Source organism: Ictidomys tridecemlineatus, chromosome 12 (genome assembly GCF_052094955.1).
Source record: "Ictidomys tridecemlineatus isolate mIctTri1 chromosome 12, mIctTri1.hap1, whole genome shotgun sequence".
In the NCBI taxonomy this organism is placed as follows: domain Eukaryota; kingdom Metazoa; phylum Chordata; class Mammalia; order Rodentia; family Sciuridae; genus Ictidomys; species Ictidomys tridecemlineatus.
In genome coordinates, this window is record NC_135488.1 from 16,646,749 (window position 1) to 16,673,256 (window position 26,508).

The following is a 26,508-nucleotide window of genomic DNA, read 5'->3' on the forward strand; positions in this document are numbered from 1 at the left end:
AATGTAAAATGAAAAACCTCACCTTGATGTCATCACTCAATAAAGTTGAGGAATCCACAGTTAAATGTAAGAGAAAATGATTTCCAAAATCGTGATTCCCCCCTCCACACCTGATCGTGGGACTGATAGCAGAAAGTAGGATACTTAATTGGAGGGTCATGAATGGCAGCTGCTTGGTGCCAGAGTGCCTAGTTGCAGCATTTGTTGCTTGGTTAAATTCATGAGTGGGATTCTTTTTTTTTTCCTGGTTATTATTTTATTTGTTCTTTTTTTTTATTTGTGTGTGAGAGTAAAGTCGATCTTAACATATTTGTACAAACATGGAGTATTTGTATTGGAATTATAAAATAAATAAAATAATAAAATAAATAAAAGTTTTCCAATTAGGAGACCACTCTTGAAGATGTACATGATGTGGAGATTCACTGTGGTGTGTTCATATATGTACAGAGGAAGTTTATGCCAGATTCTTGCCACTGTCTTTCCTATTCCCATCTCCCCCACCCTTCCCTCCATTGCCCTTCGTCTAATCCACTGAACATCTTTCCTTCCCCCTTGTTATGTGTTAGCATCTGCATATTGGAGAGAACATTTGGCCTTTGGTTTTGGGGGACTGGCTTCTTTCACTGCAGGCTCCCAGGCCTGCCCTGTCCAAGCCCTGGGTCAGAGCCCTCCTGCAGGGATCGAGTGGCGGGACTCTCCTCACCTGTTCTAGACACACCTGGACCAGGTGTGCGGGCTCTTCCTGCCAACGCCACAAGGTCGTGGGGACACATCAGAGTCAGGGCCCTGGACATGACCTGGGCTGGTAGCCACGGCTGAGAAGGGCTCTGGGCAGTGCCTGGATGGGCTGTGGCTCCTCCCGGGGCCCCTTAGAGACAAGCTGACCCCTCCTGCTTAATCCCAGTTTGGGCTCATCTAGAACTTTCTCGTAACTGTGTTCGTCAGGGCCTTAGCCGGCCCCCGGCTGGCCTCGTCAGAGCTGTGTCCCAGCTCCTGCGAGCTCTCCATTGCTCTCGGCTCAGACCACCATGTGCCCTGCTGTGGGGGGTCCCTCTGGCTCCCCCGAGTCTCCACCCCTGCTTCCCCTGCAGAACCGAGTCTGGGTGGAAGTGAGCAGAGGGCACAGTGGATGGCGGGTGTCCTTAAAGAGACAGAAGGGACACAGACACAGAGGAGAGGCCAAGAAGATGGAGGCGGAGACAGAGTGAGGTGGCCACAGGCTACGCCAGGCCTGGACCCCCAGGAGCTGGAAGAGGCAGGGGACGCGTCCCTGGAGTGTCTGGAGGGAGCATGGCCCTGTGACACCTTGATTTCAGACTTCCGGCCTCCAGGCACCAGAGGAGGGCTCTGTGCCGTCCAAAGGCGACAGGTTGGTGTGATGTGGTACAGCAGCCCCAGGACGCTGACGGGGCTCTGTGCTGCTTTGGCCAGGACAAGCCCTGAGTGACGCTGGGAGGGGCAGGTTTCAGAGGAGGCTCTGGAGAGGGCCTGGAGAGGCATTTCTGCCCCTAACATCACAGGACGGGACAGGAGAGAGGTCTGAACGGAGGTGACCACCTGTCCCGCCTTTCTCGTCATGGGGCGGTGACACTGTGAGCTCTGGACTTGGACCCTGCCATGCTTCGGAACAAGCATGGGTGGGGGCTTGTGAGCCTGGGTGTCTCTCAGGCTGTGGAGAGCTGCCCTCTGGCCATGTGAGCTGGCCCTGCTCCCGTGGGGTTTTGCTTAGTTAGGGGGTGACTTGGGTGCCAGGTCCCCTTGCAGCTGATGTGGCCCCAGGGCTGTGTTAGAGCCTGTGGAACATTAGTGCATGTGGGTGGAACCTCCCGGGAAGTGACTCTAAGGGAGAGGCACACATTCTTCCTTTGTGCCTTCTTCATGCTGGCTTAGATGCAGCTGAAATGGCTCGAGCTAGAGCAGCCATCTTGAACCACAGGGCTCTCTTGGGAGACAAGACTGTGGTGAGCAGAGCAGCAGCAGGCAAGGAGGGTCACCCCTGGGACTTCATGCAGCAAGGCTGCCAAACAACCTGGGCAGCAGAAGTAAAGCTGTCCCTGTGCAGCCTCTGCTGTTTGTGCTGGACATCGGGGGCTCCCAGGACCTAAAATCATGAGCGTCCTCAGCCCTCAGAGCTAGGCTGCACGCAGTAGGGTCTCAGAATACTTCTTGGATCAGTGAAGGAGTGCACAGCGTCAGGTGCTGCCGTCTAACCACCGGGGATCTTTCCGCTGGGCTCATTTTGCATCTGTGTGTGACAGACAAACACCGGGTCATGGAAGCTGGATCCCCGTGAGCATCGTGAGGGTGGCTTGTGGCCCTGAGAGGGGAACTGACCTCACAGGTCCGTCCAGGGCGGCTCTGGTCAGGACGCATTCTGGACTCTGGGATGCAGCTCCCTGGCCACTGGGGAATGGGGGTATCTCCTGGCCCCTCCTGCCAGCCCATCAGCTGGCCTGTCCAGATCTCCAGGTCCTGGGATAGCTCCCTCCTCTGAGCTGCTCTGGGGGCATCCGCTGGGCGTCCCACGGGCTGTGCTGTGGCTGGACGGTGTTAGCCAAGGCTGGGGCCCCATGACCCCTGTGACCTTCTTCCTCCCACCAGGTCACCCCTGAAGGTTCTGGCCTCCAGCAGCACCACACTGGGGACCAAGCGGTTCCAGATCAGACCCTAAGAGACAGTGTCCCCCGGGGATTCCGCATCTGGAAGTCCCTGTGACTCTGACCTACTGGGGACACCATACAGAGGTCAGCCAGTCCCCTCTGTGGGAAACTCATCAGGCCCTTGAGGGTGGCCCTCCTCCCACATGAACAAGTGCCAATACAAAGGGACATTTGGACACAGACGACTGGGGAAGAAGGACTTCAGCCATGGCCACTGTCAGGGCCCAGGCCACTACGGCCCCAGATGGACCTCCCCCTGCATCTTGGCCTTGGACCTCTGCCCTCCAGGCTAGGACAGGAGAAGTTCCTGAGGTCAAGTCCCTGGTCTGTGGCACTGGTTTCTGTGGCCCTGGAAACTCACAGGGACACCTGGGAGGGTTCCATCCTCAGCCAGCCGGGAGCCCGCAGGACGTCAGGAAATGCAGGTCGGGCTGCTCTGGGCTTCCGCCGTCACGGCCTTTAGTTCAAGGTGAATGACAGGACACAGCCGAAGCTGCCCTTGGTGAGGGAGAGGGGCTCCATGGCCCACGTGTCCCTGTCCCCACCTCCAGTGGCTGCTGAGGCCATCTACGGTCTCTGGGCTACTGGCCAGCGTGGGCAGCTGTGTCTGGGACACTCTGGGAGCCCTGCTCATCTTTTCCAAGCACAGGAGTCACCTGGAGCACCACTGGCAGAAGGAGCGTCCCCTCCCCCCGCCATATGGCACCGTCAGGTGACAGGTCTGGAAGATGACGCCAGTTCTCCACGGGACATGGCTTCCCCTCAGCTAGGGACGCCTCTTGCCACACGCCCTGTTGACAGAGGCCCTGGGCAGGGCAGGCGTTGCTGTCCAGCTCTGGGTTCCGCTCCACGCTGATGCTGCGCTGGACGTAGCTGGGGTCTTCAGGGTCTGGTTTCTGCAAATTGAGTTCTGGAACCATCTGCGCCTGCCCAGGCCAGGAGGGCCGCTTGGCCAGTGCGGCTCAGGCTGAGGACTTTGTAAAGTGAGGTTCTAGCAGCTTTCTCCTTGGGACGTGTGGCCAGGTGCTGGCCAGGGGCTGGCACACAGACAGATAAGAGGAGGGCCCAGCGGGTTCCGTCCCCTCCCAGGTACAAGTGGCCAGCAGTTCTCAACTCAGGGCCTGCTGGGACGGCCCACAGGGTGACCCACAGTACGAGGCCCTGCCCAGCTGGTGCCAGGTTCAGGGTCAGTTTTGGCAAACGTGTCTGGCTTTGCCCTGTGGAAGAATTTAAGAATAAACCAGGGACCATTCCAAGAATCCAGGTGGGAGCGGCCATCACCCCACGCCGGGCGAGGAGGACCCAAAGCAGGAGAGAAAGAGGAGAGCTGGGCGGTGGGCAGGACCCACCCATCTGTCCCTGAGATTCTGGGAGATCACATTCCTCCTCCTGCTTAGTCCCCGAGGATGGCTGTGTCCCTGGGGCTTCTCCAAAGGGCCAGGGAGTGCTCTGGCCTCCCCACCTCTGGGCTTGAAGGCACCGAGGACTCAGCTATTCTCCTGGGGTTCTTTGGGGTGTTCCAGGGACCCCAGATGCCCAGAGCTGTGTCCAGGACACAGGCATGGCATGCCCCAGGGAACCAGCAGGGTGATCCCTGGGAGGATGTGAGTGGACACAAAGGCCCATATAGAGGTGGCCGCTTGGCTGCCCCGTCCAGGGAACAGTTCCTGAGGGGGCGGCTCTGCCACAGCTGAGGGCCACAGGCGTGTGGGGGAGGAGGGAAGAGCGGTCCAGGGCCAGCGTGGTGAGACGGCCCATGCTGGGCTCTGGGGGGTGGGAGGGCCGCGGGAGGCGGGAGTCTGTCTCCCTGCAGCCGGTTCCCAGGGCTCTGTGCCGGAGGTGTCTGAGCACCTCCGAGGCCAGCCCCTGCCTGCAGGGTGGAGGACAGACTTCGGGCTCCCTCCCTCCTCAGGGCCGGGGATCCCCTCGATGGGGGATAATGGCTTTCTCTCTCTCCGTCTCCCTCGGCCGCCCAGGCCCTGGCTGCACTGCCTCTCCACTGTAATCAGAACTTTAATCTGAACTACTTCAGAGCACTTCCCAGCCTTCAGACAGGGTGATTTACAGAGGAGCAAATGCCACCAGAGCCTCGGTGGCTGCTCTTGGAAGGCTGGTCTCGTAGACCGCGTAGACCACACTCGCTGGGCAAGCAGCAAGCTGGCCAGGGGGCGGTGATTAGGATACTGGCCGGGAGGCGGGCAGGGAGGGGTGGCGAGAAGTCTCACATTTCCTGGACATGGCCTCGGCAGGCTGGAGAGGAGGATGGGGTTCCCGAAAGGTCAAGCCGTGGGGATCACAGGAGCCTCGTGTAGGGCGTCTGCCGCTTCTAGAGCATGGACAGAAACCAGAAGGACATCTTCCTCTCTGAGGTCGCCTGGAACAAGAGCCGGGAGCCAGGTCTTGGTCGTTCGGAAGACGAGCGTCTCCTGTCCTAAGGGCAGCCGCGCCTCGTGCAGTGGTGGGCGGGGGCCGAGCCCTTCCCAGAGGACCCGGAGGGAGGTGCTCGCCCCTGAAGGCCTCAGTGTCCTCGTTAAAACCAGCCCAGGGCCTGGCTGACCCGTGTCCAGGACTCACTCTGCCGGGTTCTACTCCAGTTGCTTCATGGGCCCACTCATGGGGTCCTTCCGAATCAGCGAAGCTGGTGCCATTATGTCCCCACGTACAGGGGGGGAAGCTGGGGGACAGGGAGGCCAGTGACTCACCCTCAGGTCCCACAGGTCCTCTGACGGCCATTATGTCCCCACGTACAGGGAGGCAAGCTGGGGGACAGGAGGCCAGTGACTCACCCTCAGGTCCCACAGGTCCTCTGACGGCCAGGAAGCCTATTGCAGAGTTTAGGCAGGTTCACTCAGAGCTGGTGGGACGTGGGTTGTGCAGTCAAGGCAGCAATGTCCTCCTCACAGAGGGGTGCGTGTGTGTGCGTGTGCGCGTGTGCGTGTGCGTGTGCACGTGTGCGTGTGTGTGCGTGTGTGCGTGTGTGTATGTGCGTGTGCATGCGTGTGCATGTGTGTGCGTGTGCATGTTTATGTGCGTGTGCGTGTGCGTGTGTGTGCGTGTGTGCGTGTGTGCGTGTGTGTGTGTGTGTGTGTGTGTGTGTGTGGCCGGGAGTGGGGGAGTTACATGCGATGGGGGGATGTGTGGAAAGCACCTGTTATGGTTTGGATCTGAGGTGTCCTCCCAAGCTCACGGGTGACACAACGCAAGAAGGTTCAGGAGACATCACTGGGCTGTGGGAGCCTTGCCCCAGTCGGTGACCTCATCCCTGACAGGGATGAGCTGAGTGGTCGCCGAAGGCTGGCGGGTGTGGCTGGAGGAGGCGGGCACTGGGCTGCGGCTGGGGGGTGTCTGACTTTTATCTGGTGAGTGGGTCCCCTCTCTGCTTGTGTCCTCGTCACCATGGGAGCCACTCCTCTCCACCACACTCTTCTGCCATGATGTGCAGCCTCACCTGGAGCCCCGAGGAATGGAGCCTGCTATCCGTGGATTGAGGTCGCGGAAACCATGAGCCCTCAAATAAACTGTTCCGCCTCTGCAGCTGGGCTGGTCAGGTCTCCTAGTCCCAGCAGCAAAAAAGCTGACTCAAGCAGTACCCAGCCCAGAGTCTGGGGCAGGGTCACCCCTTGAGACATGGTGGTGATGGTGGGATGTTTATGGTGATGCTGGTGGTGACAGTGATGATGCTGGTGGTGATGGTAATGATGATGGTGGTGATGGTGACAGTGATGATGGCGGTGATGTTTATGGTGATAAGGTGATGATGGTGATGCTGGTGGTGACAGTGATGATGCTGGTGGTGGTGGTGATCATGATGGTGGTGATGGTGGTGATGGTGATAGTGATGATGGCGGTGATGTTTATGGTGGTAAGGTGATGATGGTGATGCTGGTGGTGACAGTGATGATGCTGGTGGTGGTGGTGATGATGATGGTGGTGATGGTGGTGATGGTGATGATGCTGGTGGTGACAGTGATGATGATGGTGGTGATGGTGATGATGACGGTGGTGACACTGATGATGTCAGTGATGTTTATGGTGATAAGGTGATGATGGTGATGCTGGTGGTGACAGTGATGATGCTGGTGATGGTGGTGATGATGATGGTGGTGATGGTGGTGATGGTGACAGTGATGATGGTGGTGATGTTTATGGTGGTAAGGTGATGATGGTAATGCTGGTAGTGACAGTGATGATGCTGGTGGTGACAGTGGTGATGATGGTGGTGATGGTGATGATGACGGTGGTGACACTGATGATGGCGGTGATGTTTATGGTGATAATGGTGATGATGGTGATGCTGGTGGTGACAGTAATGATGATGGTGGTAGTGGTAATGATGGTTGTGGTGATGGTGGTGATGATGATGGTGGTGACAGTGATGATGGTGGTGACATTGATGGCAATGATGGTGATGATAGTGATGGTGATGCTGATGATGACAGTGATGATGATGGTGGTGATGGTGATGATGATGGTGATGATGACGATGCTGACAGTGATGATGGCGGTGATGTTTATGGTGATAAGATGATGATGGTGATGCTGGTGGTGACAGTGATGATGATGGTGGTGGTGGTAATGATGATGGTGGTGACAGTGATGTTGGTGATGATGACGATGTTGATAGTGACGGTGGTGACAGTAATGATGGTGGTGACTATGGTTTGGGGATGAGTTGTGGGGCTGGGGTACATGCTGGAGGTGACCTGTGGTTGTGTTGATGGTCTGGAGTAGGCAGGGCTCTCAGCCTCGGCACTGTCCACACTCGGGGCTGGATCTCTGTCGTGGGGGTCTGTCCTGTGCCCTGTGGGCTGTCTAGAAACCCTGGCATCTACCCATTCCCAACCAGTAGCATCCTTTCCTCCCCAGTTATGACAACAAAAATTGTCTGCAGGTCTTACCTAATGTTCCCCAAATGACTAGTCAGCCCTGGTGCCAGGACGAAGGGACAGCAGATGATCCTGAGGCCTTTGACCTGAGGAATGGGTGCTGCTGACCACTGCTGGAGGGATGTTGGTCTCTTATTCACTTCAGTGACCACAGCACCTAGAACAGGGCCCAGTCCAGAGGAGGTCCCCAGTGGGTGAGGTCCTCAGTGAGTAAGATCTGGTGGACCAAGGGCTGTGTGTGGAGGGGCCACTGGAGACATCTGTGGGCTATGCATCTCATTTGTCCCTCAACCTGATGGGAAGCTGTGAGTTCATATGCTCAAGGACACCGTGAGGTCACACTGCAGCAAGTGGCAGGGCTGGAACATAAATCCAGGTCACACAAGGCCCAGGTCTGTCTCAGACACTGTGTTTTATCCTGGCCCAAAATCATGGGCATGAGAAGCCGTGTGGACATAGTGGTGTCCCTGGAGGCTGCCCCAGGAGACCACTGAGCTGGCCGTGCCCCTGGCTATATGAATGACACCTGCCCATCTTTCCTTCTAATGGACGGTGGCCTTCTGGAGGAAAACCTGCTCCTTTGAAAGCACCTGGAGCTCTGGCCAGGCTGACCGTCCCCTGTGCCCAGCCTCTTTTGAGTCTCACAACCAGGGCTGGTTTCTGGAAGCTCAGCAGAGCCCTGCTGTTGGACAAAGAGCAGAGAGACTCGATCCCCACCATGTGTGACCAAGGACGTGGAGCCAGGCAAGAGGCCGCAACGGCAGTAAATGGGGCCATTGTCGGGGGTGCCTGCATGCCTGGAAACACCTGGAATCTCCCGTATTTACTCAGGAGCCAAATGCATTTGCCTCCGGAGAGCGAAGTCTGTCTCCTGGCAGAGAGGAGAGGAGCCAATGGAGAGAGGAAACGCGTTTCTGTTCGCCCGGATCGCGCTTACACACAGCTCTGGACAGCACGGGGGCCGAGGGGTCTCTTCCCAGGGCTGGGTCCAGGTGGGCACTGACCAGGCTGCAGCTGAAGGGCCAGCACAGGCCAGTGAATGGGCTGTCAAGTGCACAGACCCTTCAGATGACCTCCAGAGGTGCAGACGAGGACTGGAGGCGTCCTGAGCCGATCCCCAGCTCCGGCCCTTGGCAGCCGCCCAGGTGTGACTACTTTCAGAGACGAGTGGGAAACTCTCCGGTCTACTGTTACCTTGCTCTAGCCTGGGTCAGTGGGGGGCCCTCCTGGGCACTGCTGCTCTCCAGGAGCAGGGCAGTCTTCCCGCTGAGCGACTGGCCTGAGATTGGTGACTCCCCTTCTGGGGATCTCTCCCGCTGACATGAACCTAGAGGCGAACCAAGCTTTGGATGGGAACAGGGTCAGAGCAGCGTCCCTTAAACCAAGGGCAGAAGTGAGAAGCTGATTCCGTCAACCGGCTCCTTCCTCCTCTTCCTGGCAGAGAGACCTCTCCACAGCACGTCTAGCTCACCGTCCTGCACTAGTGCCCTAAGCTCATCTCCGTGAGGGTGGATGGGCTTCCCAGCACCCGCCCGTCTCCTGCGAGCCTGTGCGCTGCTTCTGTAGTGAAAGACACTGTGGGGTGGCACCCATCAGGCCGGGCTGCCCGGTCTCCCTGCTGGCCTCTCCGGCCTCCCTGTTTGAGGGCTGGAAACACACGGTCAGTTGAAACAATGATCCTTGGAATGGACGCGATCGCCTCGGTGCCTGATTCTCCAAGTGACGGATGGTCAATTCCTCTCTTTTCCCACTTTTCAGAACCCTCTTCTCTGGGTGGTCCCTGGGCTGGGTGTAGTGATTTCATCATGGCTTCCAGGACTTGGGGTGGGGTGGGCTGCCCAGGTACACCCCGGAGTTGGCATTGGTCAAAATACCAAGATGAGGCTGCGGGCAGAACTCGGGTGAGTGATGCCCCATCTCCTAAATCAACAGGTGGAGCAGAGAGGGTCGGGCCAGGGCCTCTGGGGGCTCACCCTGGATGGGGACTCAGTGCTCTTTCTGCCAATCTCTCTGGGAGAAGCCAGGTTCGTGCCAACAGGGTGCGGTGTGTTTGTGAGACGTGTTTTCCCTCCACCCGAGGCCAGTGCCCCTGACCCCGCTGCCCTGGCACACTGGGGGCCTGCCTGGGCAGTACCGTTTGCTTCCTACCACCTGGAGGCCAAGTCCAGGATGTGGGGGGTGCTTTATCCCTGGGCCTCTCTCCTCAGCCACAGACAGGGGCTCACCCTGAACCCCAGGGCCGTCCCTCAGTGAGCCTGGGTCCTGGTCTCCTCTTCTGATAAGGGCTCCAGGCGGACTGGTGGGGGCCACCCTAGTCCACATGACCTTGCCTAAACTAATCTCCTCTACACGACCCTACACCCAGCAGGGCCTGGGGGTCGGGAACTCAGCCTAAGAATTGGGGGGGGCACAATTCAACCTGTAACCCCCGCTGAGCGAGTTTTGATTGTTCAGCAACGGCTCCTGGCGCTTCAGCCCATCTACTTAGCTAGATAACAGCGCCTTTTTAATATTTAAAAATGGATTTGCGAGTCTTCAGGTTCCTGCACAAGGCTGGGGAGGAGGAGCTCTCATCGGGACCAATGTTTGATAACCGACCCTGGATTCTGAAGGGAAGGGGTCGTCATGAGGCTCGCCCCTCCCTGCAGCCTGCGGCTGCCACTCACCGGGACTGAGAGGCCCGACGCTGCAGGGGTAGCTCTCTGTCGAAGGAGACTGTTGGAGACAGAATGTCTCGGGCAGCCGTGTGTGGTCACCCATGTCCACACCTCCATGATGTCCAATAACTCTGCCACAAATTCTCCCACGCGTCTCCTTAGGTGTCCAGAAAACACGCACTCTTCACATGGGGATCGCAAGCTGAGGTCACAGTGTCTCAAAGACTGCGACCCACCTGAACACAGGTCTGCCCGTTGTCCTAGTCCTGGGAAGTGGCCTCGGCCCCTTGTCATGTCCTGTGCTGACAGCCTGACCTGTGGCAGGCCCCTGGCTACTCCATGCTGATGACAAGACTCAGGAAGGCCGCTGGTCAGGCCAGAAAGACCAGGATGGAGGCTGGGAGTGGGGGACAGGGGCTTCAGCTGACTTCCTGGAGGGGAACGGCAGGAGTCAGAGTGGCCACGTGGCTGGTGACCAGCCCATTGAGTGCTCGGGAACTCTGTGATGCTCACGCAGGCTTCCCCGATGGGTGGCACTGGTGTGGAGGGTCACACCTTGGTACTGGGGCGAGAAGGCTGGGGGACACAGGGCTTCGCACTGGGCACTCTCCCACCCTCCCTCTCCACCACCTCTCCCCCAAGTGCTTCTAGACGGTATTTCTTGCTGTCACAAAACCCTAAATGCAGGCGTTGCTGTCCTGTGCTTTGAGTGTTCTGGGGAGTTACGTGATAGTACTTTTGGGGACACTTTCACATCTTCAGCCAGGGGTCTGCAGTGAGGGTGCCCAGGGACCCCTGCTTTGTAGCTGGCCTGTGAAGCGAGGTGGCCACGGAGGACTCTTCCCTCAGACTGCACAGCTGGCCTCAGTCCCTTGAGATGCCTCTTCACAGAATTCATTTTAAAAAATTTATTCACACACTTGTTACCATTCATACTCAGGTTCATAAAACCAAAAACGTTTTAATTATGAAACATAAGAAAAGAATGTTTAATTTCAAGGCCAGACTGGCCTCTGATCCGCCTGTGTCGTCCAACAGTATTCAGCAGGTGCCTACTCAGGCATGCTGGTCGGTAGGTGGGGGTCAAGGCCAGTGGGCAGGAGGCAGGGCCCCGTGGGGGACTTGAGAGCACGTTTCTGTCACTCAGTCTCTGAACAGACATTATGGTGTCATTTATTTTGAGCTGCACGGCTTTACCCATCTGTCATGGGCTCCCAATTTATGGTGCTGTGCTCAGATGTGTGGGGGGCGGGGGGACCAGGCTCCTCTCCGAGCTGAGGCGCCCCTCCCTGTCCCGGCCTTGCTGGGCGGCTGGGGGCTGGGGGGGAGGAGCGAATGGAGGAGGGGCAGGTGGGTCTTGAGGGCTGCCAGCAGGAGCCCCAGGGTCAGGGATTCTCCGAGGGCCGGGTGGCTGCTGTCCCTGCACCTGCCTGACCACCAGTGAGGCCATCAGGCTGTGGGTTACCCGGGGGCCTGGGGGCGTGTTCAACTCGGGCCCCACCTTGGCTGCGGCTCTAAGTCAGGATCCTGGAGGACCCCCCCAGCTGCCAGGGCTCCCGTTCTGTTCTTTCTCTCTGACTCGTATTTTCCTGCCAAACCATCCACTTGTTCCTAAGTTGGGGGTGGGTGGGAGGGTGTCCCCAGTAAGACAGGTTGTTCCTGACCCCCCATAACCTTCCCTGGAGAGGAAGTCAAGCTGAATTGAAGTCATCAGGGTGGGCCTTCATCCCATGTGACTGTCCTTATGAAAAGGGGAATTTGGACCCAGACCCACGCAGGGACCAGGCTGTGTGAAGCCAAGGGCAGAGGTGGGGGTGAGGGTTCTGCTACCAAATCACCAGTCACCACCAGGAGATGGGGAGGGGCCTGGGCCAGACGATCCCTAGAGCTGTTGCCTGCTGGCCCTTTGTCTTGGACTCCTTGTCTCCAGAGCCGTGGGACAATACCTTCTGTCACCTAAGCCACCCACTCTGCCGTGTTTGCCGGGGCATCCCTACAGGGGTGAAGGAGCGGGTGTGTGTCTTCTGAAAACCTCCCACCCTTCAGGGGACTCCCAGGTCCTGCTGGCACCAAGAGCTGGACCCCTGAGGTGTCCCTGCTGGGCAGCACTGTGGTCCATCTCCCCACCATGGAAGACCAGGAGCCTCCCCAACCAGAGGGGGAAGCCATGGCTCAGGCTGTTCCTAGGTGACCAAGAAAGATGACGTAGCAGGCACGGTCACCACCTCAGTGTCACTTCTGCGTGGCTGAGAGTTCTAATAGACTCACTCCAGGGTTGCGAGGTGGAGTGGTGGGCTCTGCACCCCGGGGGCCAGGTTCCCCAGAACTGCCGGGCCAGGCTTGGGGTGGGGAGCTGCAGAACAGGACTCGGGGTGACGAGGGAGGTGACTTCCTGTTTTCCTCCTGCCCCTCCTTAGGGTCTGCTGTGGGCTCTCCCTTGCCCATAGGTCAGGACCACGGAGAGTCCCAGCAGCTCCCTCAGGGCAGGCCTGTCCCCTTTGTGCACCTGGAGGCTGGAAGGCTCTCACTCCTCACGGAGACCCACTGGGGGAGCACCCAGGACAGGCGCGTCACGTCCCAGGAGCCAGCAGTCAAGGCCGGGTCCAGGGTCTGCCGTTTCAGCATCACCATCGTGTGGTCTAAGGCCCGCAGGCTTCCATTTTCCTTCTTCCACCAACTGCACAGCAGGAATGTCACCATCCAGGGACAGAGGCCACCTGTGGTGTTCCCAGGCAGACCTGGGTCCACGTCCATTCCACAGGGGTGCAGTCCTGTGCCCTAGCTGCAGAGCTTCTGCCCAGGAGGAAATGGGAGTGGCCTGGGGACAGGACACGGCAGTGTGTCTGCCCTGGTGGACGTCTCGGGGGCTGCCTGGGGCCAGAAACCCCGGGAAAGTGCTCAGCTCTGGGAGCCTGCCCTGGCCTTCAGGAGTCCACCGCTGAAGACGAGCCTCATCAAAACGCTCCCACAGTGAGCTCCTGCTGTCCCCTGCCACTTCCACCCTCAGAGGGTGCCCACGCCCAGCAGATGGAGAAGGGAGCTGGCCGGACATGAGGGAGTCCAGGGGAGGGCAGGGCTGGTCCCTGGAGCTGTGGGGAAGGGGACAGGATTTGGGGGCCACCAGGGTGCCCGGGCTCCCCCTCAGCACAGCTGGCTGCTCAGTGCTCCAGCTTGAGCTGCACAACTGTCCCTGGCGGCCCCCGGGCCCTGGAGCTTTGGCTCTGCCTGAGCTGCAGGAAGCTGTGCCTGCTCCATGCCAGATGGTGGCTCACAGGCAGCGTCTGCTCTCACCCTCTGGAGGGCAGAGGTGTGAGCGGAGGTGTCGGCAGGGCGCGTTCCCTTGGTGGGAGGAGAGCGCGTCCCGGCTTCTCTCCCAGCTTCTCTCCCAGCTTCTGGCGGTTGGCTGCAGTCCCCAGGATGCCTGGCTGGAGGGACAAGCAGCCTGGCCTCGCCTTGGTCTTCCCCCGGCTTCTCCTGGGTGACGGGCTGTGTTCCGTGAGCCTTTGAGGAAGGAAGTCTGCATCACTCCTCTGTGACCTTGTCCTGGTCAGTGACATCTGTGAGGACCCTATTTCCAAACAGAGGAACATTCGGAGGCGGCAAGGGCGGGTGAGGACGTCAATGGTGGACTTTGGGGGAATGCAGCTCAGTCCCTACCACAGGCCAGATCCCAGGAAGAACTCCAACTGACATGATGGCTCGCCCTGGTCACCAGGCCCCAGGACTTGAACACGCAGTGGGAGGGGACAGCAGGCACTTTGCCCCACGCCCCTGTAGGGAGAACCTCCTTCCACTCGGAGAAGCCAGGACTCCCGTGGACAGTCCCCTGGGCCTTCTGGTTGGCAGGCAGGGCTCTCCTGGATGAGTTTTGGCTTTGTCCCCTGAGAGCACTGGGGTTCTGGCCTGGAGGGGGGTCCCCCCTCCCTCATGGCTCCTGGCTTTTCTTCTCTGAACAAGGATGTCACCTGGGGTCCAGATGAAGTTGGTGAACACCCACTGACTCAGCTGGTGACCTCAAACAGGAGGCTGGAAGCCCCGTGCCCAGCCCCTTGGCCTCGACCCTGCCCTTGGGGAGAGAGGAGGGACATCCCCCTCTGGGTCAAGGCCCTTGGGCAGCGGATCTTCCCTGCTGTGCTGTGGAGCAGCCGCCTGAGCGCCTGTGCTTAGACTGACCCGGGAAGGCTGGTCCGGCCCAGGAGGGCCATCCCCAGGGTCTGACGAGGCCCAGGCTTGAGCAATTTACAGCCGTGGAAACTGAGGCACGGTGAGGTTAGGGACTCGCCTGGGTCACTGGCTGTGTGGGCTGGAGCCTGGTCGGAGCCTGGATCCTCTGTCCCAGGAGTGAGGCTGTGAGCCCCACCTTCCCTTGAGCCTCCTGGGCCTTGGTGTCCTTGTCCCCGTGGGCTTGCTGTGTTGACCATGCAAGTCAAGCTGCCCACAAGCCACCTGCTCCAGGCTGCGGTGCTCCCCTTCACTGGGGCTGGGGGCCGCTCCTGGCCTCTCCAAGTGGACCTGCCTCTGAGAAGGCTGGGGTTGGCTTTGGCTTCCTCGCTCCCCCAGCTAGAAGCCCCTCCTGCCCAGCCACCAGCAGGCCACCTGGAGCCACCAGCTGGTCATGGCTTTGCACCTGGGCTGGGCAGGTCACCGGTACAGCCTGGAACTCAGTGCCAACAGCAAGGCTGGGCAGTCGACTGGCTTCAGAAGAGGCCATCCCCTGCCGACGCTGGAAAGGCCACGTGATCTGGTGGCTCTGGGGCTGCAGGTGGGTGTGTGCCTGGGAGGAGGAGGAGAGGGTGGTGGCCTTCCCCATCACCTCCCAGTGCCAGCTGCCCTGGCCTGGGACCCGCCCTGACTGCTTTCTCCTTCTGGCCTCCTTCTCCCCATGACCAAAGCTCGTCCAGAACATTCCATGCTACACCTGCTGCCCCCAAGCCCACCCCTCTCCAGCTGTGTGGTCAGCTAGAGCCGAGGGCTCCCCGTGGGCCCATGAGGGCCACTCCTCTCTCACCACCCCCTTCCCGAAGTGTGCCTTCAGGGGGCTCAGCACCTCACTCCAGGCAGGTGACAGACTGTGGAAAGAGGAGAGTCGCCAGCGCTCCTGCTGGGGCCTGTGCTTGGCCCTCTCTGGGGGGTGGTTGTCTAACAAATCCTCACAAGAGGGTGTGTCCTGCACCCGGGAGCCACAAGGCTCCATGATGCTGTGGTCCTAACAGATGTGCTGTGACTCCCCAAGTGGACTTCTCGGGTGCCTTTGGTCACCTGCACTGGCTGTACTTCAAGTGTTCACAACCATGTGTGGCTGGTGCCGCCATGTTGGACAGTGGCCACCTAGGTGGTTCCACACCACAGGAAGTTCCACTGGGCAGCCCAGCCCTGGATGGCCCAATGGTGCCACTGACTTAGCTGCAGAATTCTATGAGTGTGCATGGGGTAGCCCTCCTGGATAGCCATCCAGGGAGTCCACGGTCATCTCCAGCTACCCAAGGGCATCCCCAGGTGGAAGATCCAGCACCATCAGAGCTGGCCCCATGCTGTGTGACCCGGAGGCAGGCCGGGAAGGACTCTCCTGGGGACACCTGGGTGTCAGCACCAAGCTACTGGGCCATCTCTGACTCTCACCATGGAGAACGGGAGCAAGGCTTTGGAAAAGTCCTGACTCCTGACAAAGAGGTCAGACTCCTGATGGAAGCCAGGGGAGCCTGGAGGGGAGTCCCCTATGTCCCTTGGTGATCAAGGGTCTTTCTTGCCAACTCTTGGTGGACTTGAAGGGGTGTCTTCTGGTCCCACAGCCCTCCTGGGAGAAATGCAGCCCAGGTGTTGGGGAGCAGAGGCCCCTGTGTGGGGTAAGCCTCTCTCTTCCCTCTCCACCAGAAGGAGCTCCAGAAGTCCAATAATGGAGAGCTTATCAAGCTCTTGAGGTCGGGCTGGGTGAGGGTCTGCCTGGAGCACAGGCTGCTGCTAAGCTGGATGCGAAGTCAGGAGATGCCACAGATGGAGCTGAGACCTCACATGCTCAGCCAAAAGGCGGTGGGGCAGGAGGCACAGTGGGCGGCCCCATCAGAGCTCACAAACGCTGTCCAGTGCTTTCCTCTTGGGGTGCAAACCACCCAGGGGGTCCATGCGGGGGCCCCTCTCAGCAGCCTCTCTGTGTGAACAGGCCTTCCTCGACCCCTGAGGCTGTGGGTCCCCAGAGCACACGCACACACCCACACGTACACACACGGATGCACACGCCCATATGCACACACACAGAGGGGTGGAATCCCAACTCACAGAGGTGGAAAGGCTCCGATTCCTTCTTCCGGTCCCCACAGCACGTGCTGGTGTCCCACTTTGATTTGGCAGTCATCTTTTCTCCTTTCAATAGCTGTCAACTGCCAGCTGGTCCTTTGAAAATAATACTGAAAAAAAAAATGAAAAGAAAACACATGAGACTTTTCAGAAAGTTTTCCCTGGACAGCCCAAGCCACTCAGTGGCCCATGAGGGGCCACTCCTCTCTCACCACGCCCTGCCCAAAGTGCACCTTCAGGGCTCATCACCTTACTCCAGGCAGGTGACAGAAGGTGGAGGTTGGACTGTGGTAAAAGGAGAGTCCTATGCGCTCCTGCTGGGGCCTGTGCTTGGCCAGCTGGGGGGAGGGGGGGTCCTCTAACACCCTCCTCCTCACCTGCTGCCCCACCTGCCCTGCAGCTGCCCCCCTGAGCCGCCTCCTCCCTGTCTGCACCCCCTGGCACCCTCCGCTCCACCCTCACTTCCTGGATTCCTTTCCCGGGTCCAGTCCACTCCGGACACAGCCCACGGCTGAGAAGCCCCAGTCCTCCCAGTCCTTCCGGGTGAAGTCCAGGAAGGAGCTGGCCTGGTCCCAGAAAAACAACTGCACACCTCACACCTCACACAGCGGCTTACCCGATTCTGACTGAGATGTTAATGGGATCACGGGGGTTTATTTAAATTGTAAATGACAAATAATTGACCGCATTGACTTCGCTGCTCTTCCTGGAGGCCTCCCTGCCCACTATTTTGGGGTCCCCAGGCCTCAGAGGTTAATTATCCAGGATGCTCCTCCTCAATATGCAAGCCCCAACCTCAGTGCCCGGTCAGTGCTGAGTGTCCTTCATAAACACCGCCGCCCATTCAGGTTTCTCAATCAATGTCACTTAGAAGACCAGGGACTGCGGCATGAGGAACGCTTAGCTCACAAAGTCAGTGTGTGGGGAGCCCGTGTTGGAGGAAGGCTGGAGGGAAGCCAGTACGCCCCGACCCTGCAGGGGGCCCCCAGACCCTGCCTCAGGCTCCTCTGTGACCCCCTTTCCGAAGTTCAGCTGCCTCTTCTCCGGGCCTCCTGCTGGTTTTAGGGGAGGAGAAAGAGAACATTTAGAAACAGCACAGTTCTGACCCACACCAAAAATACCCACATCAGAGCCTTACCCGTGACTCGGCTGGTGTGAAAGACGGCCTCCTTGTCACGGCTCAGTCACATGAGCTCAGAGACCAAAATAGAATGTTTGGCAACTAGTCAAGTATCATCCGCCGCTGCACAGGGAAGGAGGGAGCGCCAGGAGCCCGGGTGCAGGGGTGGGGGCTGCGGGCTGCCTGCCACCTGCCCTGCGCTGGCCCCGGGGCCTGGGGCAAGGCAAGCCCTGCTTTTGTCAGGACAATGGAGACCGAGGGTGGGTGCCCTCCACGGACCCGCAGAGGAGGCTCACAGTGGGGGATGCCTCGGAACGTCTCGGGCCAGCATCTTCTACTCCCGTGAAAGAGTCGAGAACCCAGGTCCCACGGAGACAGGGAGCCACCTCAGCTCCTGAGAGCCAGGCCTCTCCTTGCCAACCGTGCACAGCCGTCATCAGTCCATCAGCCGAGAGGGTTGAAGACCCAAAGCACAATGAGGTGGTCCTGCTTTCCAGAGGGCAGCTCAGCAGCAGGGTGACCACTTCCCCCAGTCCAGCTGCCCTGGCACCCAGTCTTGCCTCTGGACACTGTGTGGCCTGTGCAGGGGCCCTGCACCCCAGGGCTCCCTCTTTCCCCTCCAGCACCTCCTGGCTTTCCCCACGGGGCCCTCTGCGTCCACCCCACATGCAAGCGGCCCCCTTTCTTCTTCCTCCGGCTCCCGCTGCCTCCTCATGTGGTGCAAGGACGAGGGTCTCTCGGGCCTCTTTTATCAGGGTGCCGAGCCCTCCTGTGAGACTCGTGAGCCACCCCCAGAGCCCCACCTGCTTCACCCCTGCGTGGGGTCAGGGCTGCACATGCTGAGGGGCCGTAGTGGCCCTCACACCCGCCCACTGCTGTTCTCCTGGTCTGCTCTTCCCGTATCGTCACCTGTGAAACCTGCCTGTTGGGGTTGGATGGAGTGGCCCCCCGGGTGGATGTGGAACTGGTGGGGGGTCCTCAGGTCGCTGTGGTGTGCCCGACCCTTGCGAGACCAGGTTACTGGTAGAAGCCTGTGCCTGGCCCTACCCAGCCTCCCAGGCCTCCCATTTCCAGATGTGATGGCTCCGCCATTGCCATTGCCGAGAGGTGGCACAGCCAAGAAGGCCCTCCCAGAGCTGGGCCCACGCAGGAACCCCATTTGAACCTCCCAAACTGTGAGCTGAACAATCTCCTTTTATCAGCAGCCCGCCTCAAGTATTTAGTTATAGCAACAAACACTGATGATACGCTGCCCAATGTCTAGACCCAGTGACGGTCTTTAGCGGTGCTACCGACGGGAGCTCCCTGGTGAGATGTCCAGCCACCGTCTCCACACCCCAAGCACAGAGGCTGAAAGGGGCTCCCGGGTACAGATCACTGCTGCAGCTGTTCACTCACAGACCACGTACGCCCTTGGGAGGGTTCTCATCCCTCAGTGGGTTCTCATTCCCCTCCCGCAGGCCTGGGCACAGGGTCTGCGTAGGAACCCAGGTCCACTGGCCCAGCCTGAGCTGAGCAGAGGGTGAGCCTCGCAGGCCCTGCTCCTGGCCTTGTGATTGGTACCTGATGACGCAAGGGTCCGCCCCTTTCCCACTCTCTCCTGCAGTGTGTGAGGGTCCTGCCGCTCCACATCCTCGCTGGCCCTGGAGCGGCGGTGTCTTGGATCTGGTCGCCCTGATGGGGCTGTGCTGGCATCGCACCGGCACTTCCTTGGTGCCCTGCATGTCTGGTGAGGCGTTGTGCAGTTTTCTTGTTCTCTCCTCATTTTCTTACTGCTGAATTAGAGTCCTGGGCACGACGTGGGTAACGGTCTTTTATCAGATGCATTTTTTTGCAAACATTTTCTCCCGGTCTATAGATGGTTTTCTCGTTTTTTGACATGTTTTTAATCTTGCACAGGTTTTTAATCTTGATGAAGTCAGCTTATCGGTTCTCTCTTCCACGGATCGTACCTTCGATATTGCTGTTTAAAAAGTTACCACCACACCCAAGTCACCTGGGTCTCCTCCTGTTATCTGCGGGGAATTCTGTAGTTTTACATTGCACACCTCGACCCCTGATCCATTTGGGGTTGATTTCTGTGGGGGGAAGGTCTGTGTTCACATCCAGCTGTGCCAGCACCATTTTGAAAAGACAATCTTTGCTCCTATTTCAACTCTACCCTTTTGTCAAAGATGAGCTAACTGTATCTATGGGGGGTCCACTGTGGACTCTCTATTCTGTTCCATTTATCATTTGTCTTTTGTTTTTCCAATCCCACACCGTCTTGTAGCTTTATGGTCAACCTTGGAGCTAGGTATGGACAGTCCTCAGACTGTGTCCCTTTTGCCTCTCCAGCTAAACTCTAGGATCAGTGTATTGATGACTACAAAATAACTTGCTGAGTGTGCCATCACATTTCCATGACTGTGACAAAAATACGGGAGAAAACCAACTTAAAGGAGAAAGGTTTGTTGGCTCACAGCTCCAGAGGTCTCAGCCCACACTTGGCTCCATGCTGCGGGCCTTTGGGGAAGCGGCACTTCATGGCGGGGAGTGTGCAGCAGAAGAGATGAGCTCACCTCCCGGCAGCTAGGAAACAGAGAGGAAAAGAAGGAGACATTAAGGGAGTGTCCAGGGACAAAGTGTGGTTCCCAAGGGCACAGTCCCCAGGACTCTCTCCCCTCCACTGAGCCCCACCTCCTGTAGCTTTCGTCACCTCCCTGTATCCCATCAGGTTATGGGTCCATCAATGGGTCGATTCATTGATGATGTTAGAACCCTCACGATGTCATCATTCCCCAAAGCCTCTCTTCTGAACTCTGCTGCACTGGGGACCAAGCCTTTGGGAGTCATTAGAGATTCAAGCCACAACACTGAGATTTGAATTGTGATTGTTCAAATCCGTAGATCAAGTTGGGAAGAACTCATGTCTTGGCCACATCGAATCTTCCTATCCATGAACATGGGATGTCCACTGATTTAGTTCTCAGGAGATGTCCTTCTCTAGATAGAGTCACATAGCGTTCCTCATATGGCTCATGTAAAAATGGGCTTAGCTTTATCACAAAATATTTCCCTTTGCGAGTGCTCATATACATGGTAATGTGTTTTTAATTTTGAAATCCATTTGTTCTTTGCTGGAATATAGAAAACCAATTGGCTTTTGCAAATTAACTTTGTGTTGTGCAATGTCTCTATATAATCAGGTATTCACTCCAGGAACTTTTGTCAATTCTTTGGGGTTTTCTACATAAATGATCATATCTTCTGTACACAAGGACAGTTTTATTTCTCCCTTTCCAAACTGTGTACCTTTAATCCCTTTCTTGTTTCCTTGCAGTGTGTAGGCCTCCCATGTGATGTTACAGAAGATGTGAGAAGGGGAATCCCCCCCCCCTCTTGTGTCTGATCTCAAAACCATTCTAGAGTCAAGGCTTCCTGCAGAATGCTGGTTCTTGGAGTCTCAGCAGAGCAGAGGCGAAGAACTGGCTACTGCTGCTTAGTAGGTGAGGTGAGGCACGGCTTGGCTCACCAGTAGCCAGGCTCATGGACAGGGCATGCTGGGCAGCACGGTTAATTAGCCATCCACTTTGCCATAGCCAACTGGAAGCTTAGAAGTGTGAACTGTGTGGACTCAGGGGGAAAACCCAGCTCTTGCTCATGGGAGGGCTAAGCAGGGAGAAGGCGGGCAGGATTGACAAGCTCTTGAGAGGTTGGTGTGACTTCCCGTCCCTGGTTGAATCCAGGAGCTCAGCCCCAAAAGAGATGCTGGCCCCTCTGAGGTGAATGTAGGAATGGTCAATGGGAGGGAGGGCACCCTGGTGGCTCAGGGCACCTTCTCGAGAAGAGATGTGGAGGGGAAGATGTCCAGTCACAGCACCCTCAAGGGCAGCCAGAGGGCAGAACCCAGTAGCTGGGATGCTGAAAGGGTGGACACATAGGGCAGTCCTCAGGCCTGCTCCTTGTGTCCACTCACTGCTCCTCTGGGGAACCCTGGACATGTGCTTGAGATGGGGGGTTCTGTAAATGTGGGGGGCGAGGGACAAAGTGTCAACAGAGCCAACAATTGGAAGGAATAAAATGAGATTCTTTTTCTGAGGTGGGAAAATCAGTGCCCGGCAAGGACCTGACCAGCCCTCCTCAACATTGTCAAGGTCACAAGAGACAAGGAAACTCTGAGAAACTGTCCCAGCCTCAAAAATCCTAAGGAGGTCTGAGAGCCGAAGGTCACGTGGGACCTGGGAGGATCAGGTGAGGCCTGAGGAGGTCCCGGTTCAGCCTGGGCCTCAGTGGATGGTATCCCATCTGAAGGGCCCCTTCTGTATCGCAGATCGGCAGCCGACTCCTGATGCTAACGGCAGGGGACACAGGCTGTGAGGTGCAGGGGAACCGCTGGTCACTGTGCAGATTTTCTGTAAGTTCATGACTGCTCTGAAATAAAGCGTTTCTTACAAATCTCGCTCCGTTTATCTAGAGTGTTCAAATTCATAGAAGCAGACGTAGGGCAGTGGCTGCCAGGGGCTGGGGAAGGGGCACCAGGAGCTCGGGTCTGATGGGGACGGAGGAGTGCTGTGGGTGGAGTGTGGGGACGGGGTGCAGCAGCTGGGCCGGCTGGATGCCGCTGAGCTGTGCAGGCAGCCTTGGCCGAGGTGGCCTGCTGCACTGGTGTGTGTGTGTGTGTGTGTGTGTGTGTGTGTGTGTGTGTGCCGTGATTGATGGTTTTTAATTCCCTCCTTCCTCCCGCTGTTGCAGTCCCACCCTGTGTTATGGGCTATTCTGGAAACCCGCTGGCTGGCATCTGTCCTCCAAGCCCTGGGGTCCTTGGGGTGCCCAGCTCAGGAACGAGCGTCTACACCCAGTGCTGTCTTGTGCTGGGAAGGCACGTACCGGCCAGGTGTCTGCACCCCTGTCTGCAGGTCAGCACCCCGTGGACCCAGCCTGGTGCTGCACTGAAGCTGGCCACAGCTTCACAGCCTCCCAGTATCCTGCGGAGCATCCAATAGGTAGGTATGTGGCCGCCTGTGGTTGATGGTGGCTTCTTCAGGACCTTCATGGGGGGACTCTGCTGGGGGACTCTGCTCTGGGCCTCTCCGTCCCTGCCACAGAGTGCGGAGACCGTTTTTTTTCACAGTTTCCCTTTCCTGCTTTCACGGTGTCTTTCCCACCCAACGTCCCCTCCCCTCTGGTGACAGCCATTCACTGCTGGTGGCAGGCTTCCTCCGGGCGTGATAAGTCGTCCTCATTGTCTTTCCAACAGCCCCACAGCCAATAAAAACCAGCCAAACAGTGAAAGGACACTCAGACTGGTCCCCAGAGGGCCATGCAGACCTGAGATGTTGCTGGTGGTGATCAGGGGTTCTGTGCCTTTAAACAAACAGCCCAGTGACAAGGAGCCTTCAGTGAGCAGGGGCAGCGCCTGGGGGCAGGCAGGGCTGGGGCTGGGTGCACTGGGAGGGGTGGGAGCTGCCTTGGGGGTGGCCTAGGACACAGGGCTCACCTAGCCACTGAGGGGCAAGGACTGCTCTTTCTGTCCCTGACTGTGTACCTGTGGTGACTGGGCGTGGCACCCCTAAGTTCCCAGGGAATGTTCACAAAACCCACGTCCAGGTCTTGGTCTCCTCTGCTCTGGGGCAGGTGCTTGGGGTGGGGGGCGGGACTGCCAGGATCTGTGGCTTGAAAGGCAGGGTCACCAAGGGCAGCCAGGTGAGGTCACAGGGCAGCGACCTGGGGCGGTCAAGCTCATCTCCCTTCTCAGGCGCCTGGCTGTCAGCTGCTCCCCATCTTGTCCCCCTCAGCAAGGGACAACAAGCCCTTTCCTGTCTCACCAGACGTGGGAGGGGAAGGAGAAAGTGCAAGCTCTGCCCGATCCCTGTGCCCGTCCAACTCCTCTCCCCTCCCAGTCCTCCCTGGGCCTGGATACAGAGGAGGACCTGGCAGGACAGCACACCCAGGTCCTTCCTGGCCCTGCAGCCCACACCTGTCCACGCTGGGGTCCAGGATGAGCCCTGCCGGGGTGGGGCCAGCAGAGGCTGCAGCAGTCCTCCAGCCGGGCCTTCCCGGGGTGAGCGGCAGAGAGGGCTGCCGGGGGCAGGCTCGGGGTGGGACCTGAGGTCCTCAGAGCGTCCAGAGAGGGCAGGGTGGGGGAAGGGGCTGGGGTGGGCGTGGGGGGAAGAGGAGGGGAGCTCCAGCGGGCTGTAGGGGTTGATGGCAGGCCATCTCGGGGCACGAGGACACCCAGAGAGCTGGTGGAACATTGCTTCCAGGAGCCTCAGTGAGGGCGCGTCCCCAGGAGGGTGGCCCGGAAGTTGTGCCCTGAGCAGGGCCTGGGTCTCGCCCTGCCATCGCTGGGGTCGGGATAGAAGGGAATGGCAGAGTTGGGGCCCTCGTCCTCTCCTGGCCTTGGACATCAGGAGCTGCAGAAGTGTCATCCCCCTGGGCACGGCCCATCCGAGGTGGCTCAGTGGAGCCACTGCCCAGTCTCTGGCACTAAGGACTGCCTCGTCACCCAGGGCTGTGGGCTGCACAAGTCCATCTCCCTGGGGGGGTGCTGAGCCCTGGCTTCCTTCCCCCTCATAGGACTCAGAGGGACACGCAAGCTCCAAACAGAACCCCGAATAGAGACGGTGGACAGAGGCTGCTGGGCTGCTTCTAGGGCAGGCAGGGCCACAAGTCCTCATCTTTGTGGCCCTGCCTCTGGCCTGTGCAGGACCCTGGGCCAGCTGCGTCCTGCTTGAGGCCACAGCAGTGGCCCATCGATCCCATCTGTCCCCGGAGTCAGAAAAGGACCTGGGACTTTAAAATCCCCAGCAGTTGACACAAAAGGCCCTTTCAGGGCATTTCAGCTAACGAGGGACCTGAAGTCCAGGTCCTGAGTGGCCGATCTCTGTCCACACTGCCCTGAGAGAAAACAGACATCAAAGTCAGCCAGGCCCACGCTGCAGGTCTCCCTGGGGGCTTCGACCTCGGCAATTGCTGAGATTTCCCCCTTCACCACACAAGCTGAGTGTCTGGATGTCAGCCGCCCTGGGCACCCACCTCCATGTAGAGCAGATGTGCAGACTGGTAGCCCAAACGAGGTCAGGTCAGCCACCTCTGACACCGTAAGTGCTGCCTCCAGTCAGGCTGCTTTCTTCTGTAGGATCTTTGGGGCCTCCTTTGATGTGGCTGCGGGCACAGGGCTTCCATCCCGCAGAGACGAGCCATCATCCAGAACGCAGCTCTTGGAGTCAGTGATGGATGGGGTCATTTCTGGAGCACCCCAGCTGGCCCAGCTTGGCCTAGACACGGGCCCTTCTGCCTCCCCATCAAGGGCATTGGTGGAGGCTGTGGGATCCACTCAGGTATCCAGTCATTGGAGCTCACGGGGCGTGGTGATGCGGTTCACACTACCAGCCCCTGTTGTGCACACGGTGGGCGTGGAAGGAGGTGAGCACAGTCCTGCCCCGCTCCACGTCTGTGCGCAGAAGACCGGAGGCCATTAAAGCATACCAGAGACGAGCCGGCTGTTAATGGAGAGGCTACTCAGTGCTCCGCACTGTCACAGGCAAGTGGCCTGAGGTTTGGACACTTGGCTCCACTTTGTAGGTGGGGTTTGAAGACCCCAGAAGTGGGTCGGGACGTGGCCTCTGCCCTCACTCTCCCATCAGGGGTGGCTGTCGCTGGGCTGTCTCCACTGTCAGCCAAGGGAAGCCCCGGCAGGGATGAGGGCGGGCCCAGGTGGCTCTCGGGGATGAGCAGAGGCTCCTGGCACTGCCAGCACAGGGCACACGCTGGCCCACGGTGGGTAGGGTTTGGACAAAAGGAGAGGGCCACTGGATAGGAGGCGAGAGCTGAGAGTGGAGCCGGGGTGTTGCTGGCCGCCGTCAGAACCACAGGCTTGGAGTCCCCGCTGCGTGCAGAGAGCAGCCCAGGAGACCAGGGAGCCCTGGCTCACACCGCGCAGTGGACGCCCCCACTGGCCACACCTACTGGACCACGTCAGGACTCTGCAGAGCCAGAGGACACAGAGCCCTGGCCCCGGTGGGGACCCACAGCTCAGGTCCCAATTCCCGCTGCTCTGCCCCCAGACTAGAAGGGTGCTCTCCAGGGAGTTTCTCACGGGTGGAGACCCTGCCCAGGGCCTTGGCCACAGCAGCCAGCTCCTTCCTGCCTTTCAGCCTCCTTCCAATCCAAACCCAGTCCCCGGGTTGCCGTCTGCCACAGCCGGCCTGCTCCCCACTGCAGGCTGCTGGGTGCCGGGCTGTTAGTGCTTTACGTTAGTTTAGTGCAGTTGGAGTCCAAGTGAAAGGAAGCTGGCAAAGCTGAAGCCCCAACTCTGCTTTGGATAAAAGAGGCAAAACAATTAAGTTGTACATAAACGTATCAAAAAAGTGCAAATAAGGAACTTCACAATGATAAACAGTTATTAGATCTGTGGTTAGGAATGACCTTCAATATTGCTACAAATGATGATCTGTTAGAACATGTAAAATAAATACTTAACACTTAATATCTATATGCAACACATTTAAGATATTATGCAATATATTAATATATTAATAACATTAATATATTATGCAATATATTATAGTGAATTTAATTTGATCATATAATAAAATACTTTGCATAAGAAATTGCTGTTCTATATGAAATAACTAAATTTGTCTGACTTAAAAAAATAAGTTAAGAAAACATCTTCACAAAACAAATATCCTTCAGTTTTTCTTTTTTAAAATATTTCATTGCATATATGACATACTGGGGTAATAATGATGCCTGATACTGACATACCCCTGAAGACTGCAGAATACTATTTGGTCATGATCTTACACAACATATTAGATACGTGATCTCAATTCTAAGATTTTTCTGGCTCACTTTTCTTCAAATTTAACTACTGTTTAAATTTAAATTTAAAATTTTAGCTGATA

The 26,508-nt window shown here is 57.9% G+C and overlaps 2 long non-coding RNA genes across 10 annotated transcripts; one reads left to right on the forward strand and one right to left on the reverse strand.

Annotated features, from left to right (window-relative positions):
- Positions 1-741: 741 nt before the first annotated feature.
- LOC144369069 (uncharacterized) lies at positions 742-26,055 on the forward strand. Of its 4 annotated transcripts, none has more exons than XR_013428521.1 (6): positions 742-1,372; positions 20,940-21,105; positions 21,699-21,850; positions 21,930-22,013; positions 22,352-22,602; positions 24,738-26,055. It is a non-coding gene; the product is annotated as an uncharacterized LOC144369069 (long non-coding RNA). The 4 variants fall into 4 exon arrangements; XR_013428520.1 differs by lacking the exon at positions 742-1,372 and adding an exon at positions 19,216-20,065; XR_013428518.1 differs by lacking the exon at positions 742-1,372 and having other exon boundaries at positions 20,731-21,105.
- LOC144369068 (uncharacterized) lies at positions 11,143-17,838 on the reverse strand. Of its 6 annotated transcripts, none has more exons than XR_013428514.1 (3): positions 17,636-17,838; positions 16,480-16,607; positions 11,143-13,774 (listed from the first exon to the last, which is right to left on the reverse strand). It is a non-coding gene; the product is annotated as an uncharacterized LOC144369068 (long non-coding RNA). The 6 variants fall into 6 exon arrangements; XR_013428517.1 differs by lacking the exon at positions 17,636-17,838 and adding an exon at positions 17,293-17,432; XR_013428512.1 differs by lacking the exon at positions 17,636-17,838 and adding an exon at positions 17,114-17,432.
- Positions 26,056-26,508: the final 453 nt, after the last annotated feature.